At 46.6% G+C, this 18,686-nt stretch overlaps 1 protein-coding gene across 5 annotated transcripts in view; it reads left to right on the forward strand.

Moving 5' to 3' along the window:
* The window catches only part of RABGAP1L (RAB GTPase activating protein 1 like), a 3,056,406-nt gene that overhangs the window by 3,020,899 nt on the left and 16,821 nt on the right, over nt 1–18,686 (forward strand). The gene's annotated exons all lie outside the window — the stretch shown is intronic.

The raw sequence follows: 18,686 nt of genomic DNA on the forward strand, positions 1-18,686 counted from the left end.
AGGCACACTTTCTAAAGGTTACCAAAATGCTAGTAGGCACACTTTCTAAATGCAATTGTCTAATCAAGATGCTATTAGGCACACTTTCTGAATGCAGTTATGGACCCAAAATGCTAGTAGGCACTGGCAGTGGAAAGGAGAGGGGCCCCCAGGGGCCACTCATGCATAAAAATGGATCAAGGCGCTAGGGGCCACTGGTTAGGGTTGCAATTACTCACCGACCCCCAGCGCACTCCGGACCAAACTTCGGCAGTCAAGTCCACTTCGGTTGCAGGTTCAAGTGCGGCAATTTGGCGGCTCTCCGGCTTTCAGCGACGAAGATACAGCGATGATTCCCAAACGGGACAGTGGCGATTTCTCCGCTCCTGGTGGATGGATCAGACCAGTTTCACTGCAGCAGGCTTCAGGGGCAGGAGGGGCACAAATGCAGCACACATGCAAAGGTGTCATCACGGCTGGGCGACACAGTAACCGCGTATACTCCGGTACGGGCGCACTCATCTCACTTCAGACCTGGAAACACCAAGTGTGTGAAATTCGGTGTGAGGGTGCTGTGAACACAGAGCTAGCGATATACCAAGTTTCGAGGGTTCTCCTCGAAACGGCAGCGGTATCAGGACAAAGAGTCTGCGTAAACTGGTCAGCCCACTGGTTGGCCCAGGGACACTTCCGTGAAGGCTTACTTGCAGGATTTGTTGAAGGTGCCGAGAATAGTTGGTCCCACTATTCCAATGGGTCGAAGGGTCTTCGCAGACCTAGGATGACCAAATGCAGGGGGGTCCCACAGAACGACAGCAGGCTCAGGGTGCCAAACCTTCCAGCGGGTCACCAGCAGTTCCTCGACTCATCCTCTTAGTTTCAGGATACTTGGATCCTATCCTTCGTTCAGTGAGGACTCCAGAGATCGACATGTTATGGGTGTTTGGGGCCTTCTCTTATCCAGAATCCTTCGCGCCAAAACGAAGAGGACCCAATGGGAGATCTGCTCACATACAGGCATACCATACATGGACCAATCACGGACCACGGTGCTCCCAGGCATTCACAACACTCCAGACTCTGGCACCCAGGATGTGAATTGGAACCAGAAGTTCCAGCCCACATCCTGGAGGCACACACACAAGGCATGTAGAAGCCAGCGAAAGCTTGGCGTTTCGTGGGAGAATGCATGCCCTAATAAGGATTGGCCCGGGTCGGCTTGACCTGGCAAAGGTGAAGGGGCAAGATGGACAAAGGACAGGAAAAAGAACCTCGTGGCTTGGCCATTTCGGAGCCAGGCCACATATTCGTGCCAAACGCGGTAATCACAGTTTACCTGGCAGGAAAGGGTAAAAAATATCCGAAATGATAAGCTGCCACCAGCCCTGTCCAGGGCACATCTGCACTTCTCCTAAAAAATCCTTTGAGAGTATCTCGGCCCTTTGGAAATGACCAATAGACCCAAGTGTACTGTACTGGAAGGTACATTGTACACTTGTTACATGTTGCAGAAAAGTTGCAACATTGGAAAGGACTAAGGGAAACAAAGTCTCCCAGTACTGACTGTCTTAAGGGCATGTTTGTTTCCCCATAAGAAGTGAGCGAAAAGCCCAGAAGAGTGCAGCAGAAGGCTGGGCTCCTCTGGTAAAGTCAGACTATGGTGTTAAACATCAGCAAAAAGTTGGGGGGTTCACAACTGGAGGGAAAATTACACATGAAATGGAAATCTTTCCTAACAGCCTTCCACGAACGGCTCCTTGCAGGTTTGGCACAGTACTTGCGGCTTCCCCAACCTGAGGTCGAATAACTGGAGGCGGGAGTCCTGGCCGAGGACCTCACTCTACGCCCCGCAGCTAGAACGGAGATCCCGATGCAGAACGACGTTGTCGCTTTGTCCAAGAAGGGGTGGCTTAAGCCCCACTCGACCCAGCCTGTCAATCGTCGTCTCAACGCCAAGTATAGGCAAATGGAGGGGGATCCACTCTTGCTGTCGGCGCACCACACTCTTCGGTGATCGCTGCACCGCCACTCTACTCAAAGCCTCAGTCGTCCTCGGCCACCTCGTCCTCGGTGCTGTTAGGCAAGGAGGAGAAGATCTTGGAGGCTTGCAGAAAGCTCTATTTCAATGCCTCTTGCACCTTGGTCAATCCAACGCAGATGCCATGCTGGCAGCCGTTAACCAGAGGCTTTGGCGGGAAATAGCCGACTTCCTTCCGGATCTTCCGGCGCAGAGACAGGTACATTTCAATTCAAGACTGGCAGAGGCTAAACTGGTGGCACAAGACATCATGGAGTCCACTGTGGGCCACATTGACACCTCTGGCCGGGGCATATACATCGCCATGGACACGAGAAGGACGGCCTGGTTTTGGGCTACTAAATTCAACCCAGACGTCCAGGAACGCATATTGGACCTTCCATTTGAGGGTTGAGACCTTTCACTCCACCACCGATGAGGAGCTAGTTAACAAGAAAAACAGTTTGCAAACTGTGAATCTTTATCCTTATGAAGGCCATGCCCAAGGCGTACACCCAGTCGTATCGATGCACAGTTTTGACATCAGAAGTTCACGGACCCCTGGATCCTATCTGTAGCATCCACAGGGTACCACCTACCGATCCCTTCTTCTCCTCCCTCCTCCCCTCCACTCCCACAGATTGGGACAGCAACTCTGTTGGCGGAAATTCGGTCGCTCGTCGAGAGTGAGGCTGTGGAAGAAGTCCCAGCCTCCCAGTGAGGATTGGGCTCCTACTCCAGGATTTCCATATTAAAATTACTACTATCTTTTATGCAAGGAAAATAGCATTGAAGAAATTCAGTCATCTGTCTGGTCCAACAGTACATTAAGTTCTTTCTGTCTCTTCCATTTGTACCATGAATATTCTGATTTGGCAACCATGGTAACCTATGCGTCTGCAGATATATGAAACCTGATCACCCTACCCACACAACATGAAAACAAAGCAATGAGTCCATGAGTCCAAACGTTTAAAAGTATTAATCTGATGAATGGAAGAAATATGGTAAATACTTGATGTATATAATTTAAGATCAATAGGGTACTTCATTTAAATATTAGATATCGTGCTGTATATAGAAACATAATTAACTAATGTCTTTGAGTTCTATAACCAGATCCCTTTTTCAAATCATCACACACTAGAAAGAGAAAATGGCATAAAGATAACAAACATTTTGGTAAACATTCCCCAAATCAGGTGTTATAATCTTTTGATCATAATATTTTGACAAATGATACATAGGTAAACTCATTTCCAATATGGCAAAACAAGATGACCGAAGGCCAGCATTCTAACGTGCAGTGCTGTGGCCAAGGGTACATATATCAATTTAACAAAGCCAGGTTACCAAATAGGAAACAGCGGCGTAGGAACTCCTCTAATAACATTTCCATTACTAACAAATTGGCTATTATCCAAACCACTGCTTGGCAGTCATAGAAGCTATACAATTTTGATTGTCCAGTTACATTAGACAGCGCTTGCATCAGCAGTTCATAACAGCCTTGCACTTTCACTAAGTATTGTTCTAATAAAATTGACCAATATCAACAATTACATTAAATTGGACGGATCCAAAATGCTAAATCAAAATTACAGATGCTCTTTTGAAGAACATTGAGATTGTTTAGATAGCGCTTGCATCAGCAGTTCATAACAGCCTTGCACTTTCACGAAGTATTGTTCTAATAAAATTGACCAATATCAACAATTACATTAAATTGGACGGATCCAAAATGCTAAATCAAAATTACAGATGCTTTTTTGAAGAACATTGAGATTCATGCCGTAACATGGACTACAGCGTTTCAAGGGAACATCCTTTTAGGAAAACTATTTGCATCCTAAGTGTAGCGCATCCACCCATCAGATAACAATAATCCTATATGTTATAGCATTTAGGTAATTATTATTTGTCATATTTCTTTTAAGGGAATTTTGGGTGTGTTATCTGTACATTAATCTAAATATAGTTAGAGCAATGATCATGAAACACTCCTCACTATGTAATCCTGTTCACTTGTCACTTAAAAAACAGATGGTCATGCAAAATAAGGAATAAACAGAACAACCAAGTCATTTGTGTTTCTTTTAGTTTTTATCCCTTTTATATCGCAGATAGTTTCAAAAGGACAATTATAAAATTCCCTTTCCTTATTATTTTGCACATTTATCATCATGTATTACAGATGATAGGGAGTTGGCTCGTTAAATCAGTAAAAAGAAATCATTCAAATGACCAATAAATTGTAACATTATCAATGTTAGTGAGTTATTATGCCCTTGTTTTGCCTCTCATTACCCCATCACTTCAAATTATTTAGGCCAACAGGACGGAACGGTGCCGTCTTGTTGTTATAATGTTGTGGGTGGGGTGTAGTGGGCCTGTGTTTCGCCTTCCTATATTGTTTTACTTTTCCTAGTCTCCTCAACCACCTTGCACTGACTCTTCTCTGCATCATTACTGCATTTCCTCATATTTTGTTCATCCAAATATCTTTTAGGCCACCCTACTGTTTGAATTTCTTACTCTTCCTTGCCTTACTCTTACGTCCCGTCCCTTTTCCTCCATACTTCTTACCCTTTAAATTTAGAGGCGCGCGGGGCAGCCTTGGGAGCATGCGCTCGCCTGACTGCGCCCTCCTTTTCCGCATCGACGGGAAAGGGCCGATTTCACCAGCACTCTTGGGTTTGGCTTCGGCCATGTAATACCATGCGCTCTTCCCCGGCTATTCATCTATATTGTCTTTTCTTGTTGCTTCTAGATACTTGGTCCACCGACGCTATGCTCCTCCCCGGCACATGTCGACTTCAACAGGCTTCAGCAGGTGTCCAGCCTGCGAGGGGCTCTTCCCCACAACAGACCCCCACGCCCTTTGCCTCTGCTGCCTTGGCCCCGACCACGGCTGGGAAGGTTGCTCCGCGTGCGATTCCTTGACACCTCGGGCACTGAAAAACAGACTAGCTAGGTGGAGAGAGCTCTTCCAGTCGTCGCTTCCGAAGGACCTCAAGGACTTTGTCGAACTTCGTTTGAGGCCAAAGACAAGGCCTCTATTCACCATAGCACCCCACAAGGGCGACTCCTTTCCGAAGAAGTGCCTGACCGGGAGGGACCTGTCAGGTTCTAGTACCAGCGCACGTACCGAGGCTAGTCCAGCCGTCTAGCCGAGGGGTCTCCTGATCCTTCCGGTATCGGTGCTGAGGGACCGCAAGATTTTTATACTGGGGTTGCTCCCGAGGAGCAACGCCCCAACATCATATCCTAGGGGGCGCAATCACGCAGCACTACTGGCAGTTCTGCCAAGGGCATTACACCTTCCAGGCCCCGGCCTGAGGTGCCGGATAGGCCTTACGCTCCAACATCAAGCGTCTTGGACAGGGCTAGTTCCAGCGAGCCAGGCACCACGACTCCGGCACGTGGCACACAGCATGACAAAATGGCTGCTGTGCCAGACAAAATGGCCGCTTGTCCGATACCTCCTCTAGCAGAACAAGTTACAAGGTGGGACTCTGATCAACCAGGTACGTGGCCTACAGCTTATCCATCAGCAGCGCAGGGCAGGTTCCCCCTGTATCCCAGACAGAGTGTGCCCTGGCCCCAGCGTCAATATCTCCTGCCACCTCCTCAGCCTCCGAAGACAAGTTCTTCGAAAGATTTCTGGCGCTGATGCGAACACCCCAGATGGGGTCCATCCTTTAGGATGCTATCGGGGACATGCTCCCTCAGGTCACCCCACTGGCACCTTTAGTCATTCCTCCAATGGCTCCGGTGCCTCAGGCCTCAGCGCTGCCCGCGCCTCCTTTGCCGGCTCCTGCTCTGGCTCCCATGCCTCCGGCAGTACAGGCGGTTCCACAGGCTGCGGTTGTCACTCCGCAGCCCACGGCGCCCAGTCCACCAGTTCTGGATCCTCTGAGCACCCAGGTGGACACAGACAAGAAGGAGGACCCTGACACGTAACCGTCATGGAGGGCCTTCCACGAACACCTGGCAGGCTTCCTCAGCCCGAAGTTGAGCAGCCCGAGGAGGGACTCCTGGCAGAAGTCCTCACGCTAAGGCCCCCCTCCAAGACGGGGATGCCGATGCAGAAGGACGTTGTCGCCCTGGCCAAACAGGGGTGGCTCAAGCCGCACTCGGCCCAACCTGTCAATCAGCGCCTCGACGCCAAGTACAGGCAGCTAGAGGGGGATACACTCTTGCTTTCGGCTCATCCGCAGCCGCACTCCTCGGTGATCACCACACTCTATTCAAAGCCTCAGTCGTCTTCGGCCACCTCGTCCTCAGTGTTCCAAGGCAAGGAGGAGACGATCTTCAAGGTGTATGGGAAAAAGCTGTACTCCAACGCCTCCATGCACCTGCGTCTAGCCAACGCTGATGCTATTCTGGCAGCTACTAACCAAAGACTTGCGGACTTCCTCCTGGAACTCCCGCCCCAAAGCCAGACTTGCTTCAAAGCAGGACTACGAGGGGGCAGGCTGGTTGCGTCCAACATCATAGAGTCCTCAGTGGCCCATATCGATACCTCTGGCCAGGCCATCTGCATCGCCACGGACATGAGAAGGATGGCCTGGCTCTGGGCTACTAAGTTCAACCCGGACGTCCAGGGACGCATATTGGACGTTCCATTCGAGGGTAGTGACCTCTTCCACTCGTCCACGGATGAAGAATTAGATAAAAAGAAGAACAGCTCACAGACATTTAAGTTTTTATCTATTCTTACGAAGGCCACGCCCAAGGCGTACACCCAGTCCAATCCACGCTCCGACAAGGGGCGGGTGTCTGGAGGGTTCCGAGGCTTCCAGGAACAGGGGTCCAGACAACATAACCGCTCCCTGAGTCAGCATCGGAGGAAACAACAAAAGGGAGGGAGGCAAGGGGTTTTTCCAATCCCCCTCCTCCTCAGCAGCCTCAAAGGGTAAAAAGGCATGACACGCCCTTCCAGGTCCACGTGTCTCCGGTGGGGGGCAGGCTTGCCTCCCACTTGCAATTTTGGTGCCAAAATATTTCGGACCCCTAGATCCTATCTGTAGTCTCCACAGGGTACTGCCTACCGGTCCCTCCCTCTCCTCCCCTCCTCTGCCACAGATTGGGACAGCAACTATGTTGGTGGAAGCCCGGTCGCTCGTAGAGAGCCAGGCAGTGGAAGAAGTCCCAGCCTCCCAGAGAGGATTGGGCTTCTATTCCAGGATTTTCGCCATACAGAAGAAAAACCAGGCTGGCCTGAGAGTTGTGTTTGGCCTTTACACCCTCAGCCTCTCCATACCTCTACAAAAATTCAAGATGGTTACGCCAGCTCTTATTGCGGAGACACTAAACAGGGGAGACTGGATGTGCTCCCTGGATCTGAAGGACGCGTATCTACACGTCCCGATTTGGCAACCGCATCAGTCCTTTCTGTGCTTCAGGATCATTGTCTGCCATTTCCAGTACAAGGTTCTACCCTTTGGCCTCAACTCAGCCCCCAGGAATATTCACCAGACTGATGAATGCGGTGGCAGCTCTCCTCAGGTCCCAGGGCCACCACATCTACCCATACTGGACAACTGGCTCGTCTGGGCCTCATCTCCGGAGGCGGTTCTTCACACCTCTTCCGCGCTTATGAACACACTCCACAACCTGGGGTTTACTATCAATCTCAAAAAGTCTCGGCTGCAACCCACGCAGGAGCTGACTTTCTTGGGTCTGATCTGGGATACCGGCTCCCTTCAGAGGACAAGATCCCAGCCATCAAGAGAACTACGACTCACTTCCTCTCCAGGACTGTGACCCAGGCCTGGTGGTGCCAGCACCTACTGGGCATTATGGCGGCAGTCCTTCTGGCCGTACCCCACACGAGACTCTTGATGAGGAGACTGAAGCGGAAATTCGCAGCTTCCTGGAATTAGGAGAGGGGCTCACAATCAGAGCCTGTGGACATTCCCACGTCTCTCCGCCCGGACCTCCTTTGGTGGTCCGCGGACCTTAACCTACAGCTGAGCAAGCCCTTCCAACAGCCTCTCCCTCAGGTCACCGTCACAACGGACTCCTGTCTGGAAGGCTGGGGAGCCACTCTGGACGACCACAGTGTCCATGGAGTCTGGACCCGGCAGAAGCAGGAGTCCCACATGAACTGGCTAGAGTTGAAGGCCATATGGCTGGCCCTCAAAGCCTCCCTCCCTCTCATACAGGGCAAGACGGTACTTATCCAGACGGACAACTCCACCAGCATGTAACATGTGAACAAGCAGGGAGGTACCAGATCCCCTCCACCTTGCAACCTTGCTATCAGCATGTGGGAATGGGCCCTGGAGCACATCTACCTCATTGCTGCCCACCCCCAGACTCAGCAGACTGGGGGCGGACAGTTACAAGTGGCAATTGAACAACCTGGTTCTGGAGGAAATCTTCCTCAGATGGGGGCATCCCCAAGTGGATCTGTTTGCCTCCCACGACAACAACAAATGCCAGCAGTTCACCTCCTGGCAGGGGCAGGGCCCTGGCTCCCTGGGTGATGCATTCCACCTACAATGGAACTACATGTGGGCATACGCCTTCCCGCCCACCCCCCTGGTCCACAGGGTGATCTGCATGATAAAGCAATCGTGTCACATAAGCTTCATTTTGATAGCTCCCTGGTGGCAGCGAGACCATAGTTCTTCGAGCTGCTCAGCCTATTGGACAGGCCTCCCATTCACCTAACGTTGGCCCCAGCTCTTCTCCTGACACAGCAGGGGGCAAGGTTCTCCAACCTACTGCTAACAAACTAGCCCTCGCAGCGTGGTTCCCGAGCAAGTCACTCTGAAACACTTGAACCTGTCGCAGGCTAACATGGACATCATTCAGGGCGCCAGAAGCAAAGCTACTAGGAGCCAATACAAGAGCAAATGGTCTAGATTATGTCATTGGGCCAGCTCTAAGTTGATCGACCCGCTCAAGTGCTCTTTGGATGATGTCCTCTCCTTTTTGGCACACCTCGCACACTCCGGATTGCGAGTGGACACATGCCGCACCTACCTGGCAGCCAAAGGGGCCTACAGGAATTCAGAGGAGGGTCTCTAACCCTGTGTTGAAGCGGCACCTGGTGGGCCTCCACAGACTATATCCGCCCGTAAAGAGGCCTCACCCAGTCTGGGACTTCAATGTGGTATTGGGCGCATTGGCCCACAAACCATTCGAGCCAGTGGCATCCGCTGACATCAGATTGGCTACCATAAAGACAGCTCTGCTCGTGGGCCTCACCTCAGCTCGCAGGGTCAGCGAGATTCAGACCCTCATGGCCTCAGAGCCCTACACCACTTTTTACAAAGATAAGGTGGTCCTCCGGACGCACCCTGCTTTCCTACCCGAGGTCCCATCCACCTTAACGAGGAGATTTTTCTACCTACTTCTTCTCCGATCCAAAGGATGAACCTCAGAGAGTCTTGCATCGCCTTGATGTCAGACGCGCTCTGAAGTATTACTTTGACAGGACCATGGATTTTCGCAAGTCGTATGCCCTTTTTGTAACCTTCGGAGGGGCATGACCAGGTTATCAGGCTTCCAAGGCCTCCATCTCTAGGTGGATGGTCGCGGCCATCAAGGAGGCCTATAAGGGGCAGCACAGGCCGGTTCTGGCCAATCTGCATGCCCATGCTATCAGGGCTAAGAGCACTACTATTGCCTTCCAACGCAGTATGAGGTGGTGGGTCATCATGAGGGCGGCCACCTAGTCCAAACCCTCTGCTTTGTGCAAGCACTACTGTCTGGACGTCACCTCAAGGTCAGACGCAGCTTTCGGGCAGCGGTTCTGAGAAAACTGTTTTCTTAAGGAGGGTCTCCTCTCCACCCTGGGGCTACACTCAGTTATAATCTCCCATATAGTATGGAGGAAAGGGAACGGGACGTAAGAGTAATTAATAGTTACTCAACGTAGTGACTAAGGTCCCCATAGTCCATAGTCCCCTTTCCTCCATACGTCCCACCATCCTCCTCCCTAATATAATACTGGTGTCATTAGCCAATGTTGCATATTAACGACGCGTCAATGGGGACTGAGGAGTGGCGCCAGTGGGTGGAGTCAGGCGAGCGCATGCTCCTAGGGCTGCGCCCCCACACACCTCTAAATTTAAAGGGGAAGAAGATTTTTCTGATGAAAAAGGCTCCGTCTCCCATCGCTCGCGAGGGACGCCAATATAGTATGGAGGAAAGGAGACTATGAACTAAGAGTACGTTAGTCACTGCAGTGAGTAACTATGAATTTTTTGTGTTCAATACAAACTTTGCTGACTTCTAAGTATTTCCAAGGCTTTGGGCCTGTCACAGGCAGTAAGACAGATGACATTGCATCATCGATAAAATCAAGAAGTGGGCAAAAAGGGCCTGGTCACCGGCAGTCAAATATGGGAGGAGCAGTGCCCATGGCGACCATTCCCCCTTCATCAAACGGTCACGCTGCATGTAACGCTGACCCTTAAAGGTATATGACTGTGTCAGCCCTTGGCTCAATTAAAAGGGCGATTGTCCCCTTTTCGGATTCCAGGTCTCAACACTTCCATCTGGGAACGTGTCACTATTTGTAAAAAGTAGGCAGACGCCATCCACTCGTGTGCATTTACCACTTGTACTCTGCTATGTTGTTCTTTCTGCAGGGAGCTGCTGCTTCTGTATCCTCCCAGACCCAGCAGTACTCCCCTGTGGCGAAAGCAGAAGTCAACAAATACCTGCTTTTCTGGGTCACTGATCCTATAAATATTTCTTGACGGCCTTGAATTATCCTCCGGGGTATGGACGACAAGCAGACTGTCAAAATTGCCATGCTCTCACCCGCTTGTGCAGTTCGAAACAAGTACAGCTCTGCATGGGTTCCTTCTTAATAGCGGAATTGCAGTGTCGGTTACTTGCTGTATTTTCAAATTACAGTACCACAGGCTGCCGAATGATGGTGCTGAATGTATTAAGATCATACATGATTATGCTCTGTGTTTAGTCATGACATCTATAGTGTAGCTTCTCCCCACCCCTTTTTATATGTATTTTCCGGCATTTGCACATAGTCTTTGCTCCTGTTATTTCGTTATAAACAACACCAAAAAAGATTCCTCATGGTTTTGTATTTCCTTTCCTTTCCCCGAGGTCGCATATTTGAAAGGCATTTTTCCTGTATGTTATCTGCAGGGCCTGAAGGTGAACGGGGTCCCGCGTCACAATACTACCTACGTAGGGCACCCCACCCTCTATTTCGTTTGGGATCTTCATTGACCAAAACAACTAACAGATTTGGGACAGACATTTCTGAAAGATGGTCCACAATCACAGATGTGTTTTTCTCTTATTAGACTCACCACTTCTTTCCAATGTATGTCGGTGGGTTTTTGTTTTTCAGAAAATTAAACATTAGCTTGTTTCCCTACACATCATCCGTGCATTGACAAAATGCACATACATTGTGACATGGAACACAATTGCCTGAAATAAATGACTGGCAGTTGAATTACTTTTTATCACTCGAAAAGTTACCCAACTCCCAGTACATATTTGGAAAATATGAGAAGCGGCACACTACAATTTAAAATGTGTTTATTAAAGATTCCTTGCTTTACATTTTTAAAGAATAAATGAAGTCTGCCGTCCCAAATTATTTGAAACAATGCTGGTGCTCCGCAGTGATCTACGTTTCATCATAAATGGTCATCGTTTGCATTTTTGTGCACAGAAAATGTTAACTAATTCAAAACACTGCTCGCAGCATAATACACAGGATATGAAGTATGAAATGTAATGGTGGTGTGTTACTTGCTTTTTGGGCTGTTGTGACTCACCTTTTTCTGACTTTGCCGGCTAAACCGCTCTGCCCTAGAGTTAGCAGCTCTCCACAGATTGCTGTAGCTGATGTTCCTGCCCTAAATTCAAACCCACTTTTTCTTTTCCTGGCTAACACTTATTTTGTATGAAATGTTTTCTTTAAAGGTCAGTAACTTGTATGGGGAAAATATTAATTTTGAGGTGAAAAGAAGGAATGCAATGTAGTGCTTCCCCAAGATAAAACGCCTCACTGCACCACAAACGCAAGACGTCATCCTATTTGGACTGTGGGGCCACACCTAACTGTATTAATTGTGTACTTCAGTGGATTGGCATCTAGCATTGCATCCGGTCTCAAAAGCACCCAACCAGATGAAATGCGCCTGCCCAACAAACTGATTAGCACCACTGCTAAAATGCACCCACCCCAGAACTAACTTAAACCCATCATTGCACCAAACTTGGATTCTCCATGACCGCCTGATACAATGAACCACAACCCCTGACAGAATTACTACTTCTCTCTGTGCCCTGTAGCGTGTCACACTTTTGTCTGAAATGGGCCACGCCACTAGATTGAAACGCTGAACCCAGAGCTCCAAAGAAAAATCATGCCTGCCTATTGTATTCTCTAAAACCAGCATTACACACAAGAAAGATAGCTAGGGAGAAGCAGGTATGCATGTCTCGGACCCTTGCTGGCTCTTGCCCTGCACAGTTGAGGCGCCCAGACCAGTGGCATGAATAGCACCCGACCTGCGCTAAGTGCTGCCCGATGGCCTAGACCATAAACATGCTGTTTTTCATTTACAGGATTTGCTCGCGACACAGAAGGCTTGGATTACAAGAACATGCCTGTTTTTTAAAATCAAAATGTATTTTTACTTACATAAATATACACCGCTTGGGCTTGAGAACTCTACCTAAAAATACTTTCATGCCCATCTTTCTAAAATAGGAAGTAAAATATTCTTAACACAAGTTCTTATATGGCGCCCGGGCTCCACCCTACCCTGTATGGAAAGTGCCATTGCTCCAGATACGCCATCCTCACCAAGCAGATATGTACTCGCCTACCCTTCCAGAACACACCACCCACAAGGGTTGACATTGCTAGGGTTTTTTTTTTAACTTTTTCTCAGAGTCTAGAGGAGTCTGGTTAGTAGAATGCCTGTAGCTCCAAAGAGCGACTTTTGAGGTCCTAGGCCAACTTGAGCCATATACATGCAGCATTAACACTGTATTTCCGAATGCATACTATGGTGCATTTGGAAACCTACAGAAGACATTTAAGCATTATGGGTAATTTGTATTGGACAAAAAAGCCCTAGTTTGTACGTCATTTGGAATTTAAGTTTGCGGAACACTTCCAGTTGCCATGGGGTGGCTCTTGTTCACTTTGTCATTCTGATACCGAGTAGATGCTTTAAACTACTGCTTATATCTTCCGATTCTTGACCTGGCGAAGACTGAACTGCACTGTTCCGGCCTGATTGAAATACATGAATTCATCCATATGGGATTACACAAACCTACCTGGGCCAGATTATCTGTACTTTACCCTTGGGCAAAGAAAAGAAGCAAAGTAATACAGCGCCAGTGTTGCTGCTTGTATAATAGGATATGGAGCAAACAGGGCTTGCGCCTGTCCATATTATCTAAAAAGGTTTTAATATGGTGATATGCCCTGCGCCGCATATCACCATTAGCACCCATATAGTTTCCTAATGGATGCTAATGGTGTGTCTTTTTTAAAGAAACTTACCTTTGCTGCTTGGTCATGCGTCACGATTCCTAAGTTCGTTTTCAGTGTTGATGACTGATGTCAGCAGCATTGAAAACTGACTTGGGAAAGAAAACACTGCGCAGCCCGGCACCGCGCAGCACAAGTAGGTTTCTTTAAAAAAAAAAAAAAAGACAAATACACACTCTTAGCAGCTGCCTAGGAAACTATACAGGTACTAGGAGGCAGGGGGAGAGTAAAGGGTCCGCTGGCTAGCAGCATTCACGGAGCTCGGAATGTGGGCATTTACCATACATTACAGCCCACGTTCCGAGCATCCTGATGGGCCAGCGCCCCCTTGCGGGGTGCTAATTATGTTTTCTCCCCAGCACATAACGTAATGTAATAAAAACATTTATTTTTATGTTGCACAGCAAACATAGTTGAAACATCTGTCTGATTCATTTTCAATCTAGTGTAAATGTTTTTAGACAATACGTATTGGGATGAAGCCTGTTTGTTCCATTCCATATCACCTAAGCAGCAAAACTGGTGCCGAGTGCATTTGCTCAGTTCTTTCTCCCGATTCAATTCTTTGATAATGTGTTCCCTGAAGTGAAATGAAACACTGCACGTGCACTGAAATGTGCCGTCCTGCCCACCGTTAATTGCCATCCCAATCGCACTAAAATGTACCACCCCACCTGGACAGGAGTTTACCGCCATTTACGGACTGTGAAATGAACTACCTCACCAAGATTGTGATTCAAAATGTTTATTTCATAAGAACAAATAAGAATTCAACATAGCGTTAATCTACCAAATATGCACACAATCAACCAAAGTCAGAACACATTAAGTAATTCATCATAGACTAATTTCGAATAACAAATAGAAGAGAAAGAATAGAGAAGGGAAGAAGAAGACAAAGAAGAAAGGAAAAAGAAAGAGAGCATTGAAGCCCATGACTGAAAATTAGATTTGAAATAAATCATGCAGCAAACACAACAATATTACAAACCCATTACATAAACCAATAAATAGTTATACACATCAATAGTAATTAAAGCTAGAGGTGTAAAGTTCTCAAATTAAAGTTCGGCTTCATCCATAAACGTCAAGAAAACAGCTCCAAATGTCCCAAAATGTGTCAATTTCATCTGTGTTTTTGTAAATGGCTTTTTCATACGTTGAAACAGGAAGTAGCTCCTCCACCCAGCCATCAATATTAAAGGAACTACTTGATTTCCAGGACCTCAATATTATTTTTTTAGCAACCATGCATGCGCGCAGTAACCATACTTTCCTGCCAAAGTCAATTTCATCCAGCAAAGAGATATCGCCCAAACCTAATAAAGAAGCATTCATGGGAATCGCAGTGTTTAGGACTAAACTTAACCTTTCACAAATCCTTTCCCAAAACTGCATCGTTTTGGGACATGACCAAATCAAGTGACCGGGGAAACCTCTTGAGTACTTACACTTCCAGCAAGGATCGCAGTCCAAAAGTTGTCTCTTGAACAACTTTTCAGGTGTCCAATAGGCTCTAAATAGTAATTTCGTTTGAGAGGCTCTAAGGCCCCAATCCAAACTCATCAATCGAGTGTTATCACAGCACCTAAGCCAACACCTCAAGTCAATGTTTTCCCCTAACTCCTCCGCCCAAATTGCCGGCAATCTCGGATCTCCTTTTCGATTAGCTTTTATGATTCCGTACATGGTAGATGCAGGGTGTGATGCACTGAAGCATACCTCTAAAGCTGTCCAGGCAGCACTCTGAGTATTCAACTGTGGTACTTCAACACAAGCAGAAATAATAATTTTCAGTTTTCTATATTCAGCAAACAAACATTCTGCCATCTCATATATCTGACCAAGTTGTGTGAATGGTATCCAATTGCCACCCTCAAACAAATCTTTCAAGTAATTTATACCAGCCACAAACCATTCAGTCCAAAAGAGGGTCTTTCCCTGGTACAGTAATGCTGGGTTATTCCATATGGAAGCATCAGGGTGCAAATAGGGATCAGCACTCAAACGACTTGAGAGTTCACACCAGCAGTCTTGCAAGAACGCAGTGAGTGCACTGGCCTTTTTTGATCTACATCTCCTAGTAGTCAGCAGGGCTTTAGGGTCCAGTTGGGAAACCGCACCACACTCCCATGACAAGAATTCAGATTGATCAAACTGTTCATTCATTGAGTCAGCATCCCTACACAAGTGGAGAATGACAAATGGTAGTCTAAGAAATTAGGCAGGTTCATTCCCCCAAGTTTCAATGGGAGTTGAAGTTTCCAAATTGCGAGCCTTGGAGGTTTCTCATTCCAAATAAAGTTTTGCATAATTCTGTTGATCTCCTTGAAAATGTTTCCTGGTACCTTGATAGGGAGCATGGATAAGATATAATTTATCCGAGGAGCCAATTTCATCTTTATACAATTTATTTTGCCCCAGGTTGACAGATTCAAAAGACCCCACCTCTCCAAATCTGATTTGAGTTTGGGAGGATCCATGCAAAATTTACTGATGGTAGCTTCATTATATCTTCTCCAATCCAGATGCCCAGATATCTCATCTTTTCTGCACACCACCTAAATTGAAATTGAGCACATGCATGCCGCTGACAAAGATAATTAATCGGGAGGATTTTGCTTTTACTCCAATTAATCCTGTAGCCTGATATCGAGGAGAAATATTGAATATCTCGCATCAGGTAAGGAACACCAACAGCAGGGTCCTGAAGGGCAATCAATAAATCATCTGCGTATAGCCAAATTAGTTTATTTCGGCCATTTCCAATGATAGGTTGAAGGTTAACATCAGCTCGTAAGCATACCGCAAGTGGTTCCATAGACAAAATGAACAGGAGAGGTGAAAGCGGGCAGCCCTGCCTTGTACCCCGATGAATATGACCATTCATTAGCACACTTGCAGAAGGGTTGTTGTATAAAAGTTTAACCCAGTGTCAGAAGTCTTGCCCAACGTTCATTTTTTCCAGACACGCGAACAAAAATTCCCACTCCATACGATCAAACGCTTTCTCAGCGTCTAATGAAATGACCGCATTGGCAACATGCTGATTGCGTCCTTTCTCAATGGTCAATAACAGGTGTCTCATGTTATCCTCCACCGCTCTGCCAGAGACAAAACCCATTTGATTTTCATGTACCAAACTTGAAACAACCTTTTCCAATCGAATAGCCAAGATTTTAGCCAATATTTTGCAGTTGCAATTTATCAGACTGATAGGTCAATAATTTTCGCACCTGGTAGCAGACCTGTTCTTCTTTTTCAATACCGTAATTAATGCAGGTCTCATAGTATCTGGTAGCGAGCCAGATTCAAACGCATCATTAAAAACTTCAGTCAAAAGCTGCAGTGCTGAGTATGGGAGGGCTTTATAGAATTCATTAGGTAGTCCATCTATGCCAGGCAACTTACCCATAGTCAGCTTTGAAATCGCCTGTTGAATATCATCTAATTCCACTCTTCCTTCAAGGCTTGCCGCCTCATCAGTTGTCAGACGAGAGAAAGCATGTGAATCAAGGAAACTCTCCATTTCTGCTTTTTCACAGGCCAATTCAGAGTCATAAAGTTTCTCATAAAAGCCAAGGAATAAATTGTTAATACCCTTCTGCTGCGTCTCCAACATGTTATTCAAATCTCTGATTGCAGTAATAAAGCGATCGCTTTCAGTTACCTTCAGCCTATGCGCCAGTAGTTTCCCTGCTTTCTCACCGTTCTCAAAGTAATTCATCTTATGCCTGAATAGGGCTTAGTCAACCTGGCTGGAAATGAGTTTGTTCAGTTCATATTTAGCTTTTCTCATTTCAGATTTTGTTATGTCATCCTTGCTTGCTGCAAACAGATTATCTAGACGCTTTGCTTCAGAAGAGTCTTTGGATTTCTTTTGCCCTCAGTTTTCTCTCTTTCCCAGTTTTTGAAATCAGCACTCCACGGACAAAGCATTTCAGTGCTTCCCAGACTGTCGAAATTTTGATGTCATCAGTTTTATTGATTTGGATAAAGCTTTCAATTTCCTCTACCACCTCTTGCCTGATTTGGTCATTCCTTAAAATATTAGAATTGCTGTATCATAGCAACTCAAAGTCACCCGTTAAGCGATCAAGAAGAAATCGATCAGAGAATATGTATCATGACACTGAGAATGAAAACTATAATCCCTATTAGACGGGTGCTCCAGTCTTCAGATGTCAGCCAGGTTGAACTCTCTGATCAAACTCTCCAAGGATCGTTTGCATTTATTTGGAGTTCCGGTGTAATCCCCATTTGATCGGTCCAATGCTGTGTCCATCACCTGATTGAAATCACCTCCTATCACAATTGAGTTCACGTTGAAACTTTGAAGCATCTGTGCCACCCTGTAAAAGAATATAAGATCATCTAAGTTAGGTGCATATATATTACATAGGAGAATGTCCACATCTTGGACTTTTACTAATACACAAATAACTCTTCTTTCTTGATCTCCTTTGCTTACGATGACCGATATAGGCAGATTCTTTTTAATAAGCACCAAAATGCCTCTTTTGCTGGATGAATGAATCGAAAAGAAAGTTTCTCCTACCCATCCCCGTTTCAGTTTCTCAGCCTCAGAATCTACCAAATGCGTCTCCTGGAGAAAAGCAATGTCGCATGAGTTAGAACTCAGATGAGACAATATTTTGGTCCTTTTCACCACATTATTGAGTCCATTAATGTTCCATGAGATGATATTTAGATGGTTCACAATTTTAGTGCCCATGCTACAGTTCTTATATTGGTTCATTGTATAACATATGCAGTTACAGTTAAGGAATAGGATCGGAAGAAAGAACAGAAGAAAGAGAGGATAGAAGACAGAGCACATGCCCCAGTAGGGCATAAGACCACTAGGAGGAGGTGCTAGTATCGGTCACAAGTAGATGGCTCACTGCACAGATGTAGCAGCAAGGCAACAAGTAAATATGAGATTTCAAAACACTTAACTTTAAATAAAACACCAAACCTCCCGTCCCCACCCTAATTTTTCATCATCACCTATCATAAAGTACAACATTATAACGTCTGCAAGTAATAAAACCAACCAATACATGTTTATAAACAATAAACCAGGATCACCAATCAGTGAGCACCACTTTCTCCTAAATATTGTTCTAGTCTCTAATGCCAAACTTCCTGGATTATAAACTCGCCCAGAAATAT

Source organism: Ambystoma mexicanum, chromosome 1q, assembly GCF_040938575.1.
Source record: "Ambystoma mexicanum isolate Mex_15411 chromosome 1q, UKY_AmexF1_1, whole genome shotgun sequence".
Lineage (NCBI taxonomy): Eukaryota > Metazoa > Chordata > Amphibia > Caudata > Ambystomatidae > Ambystoma > Ambystoma mexicanum.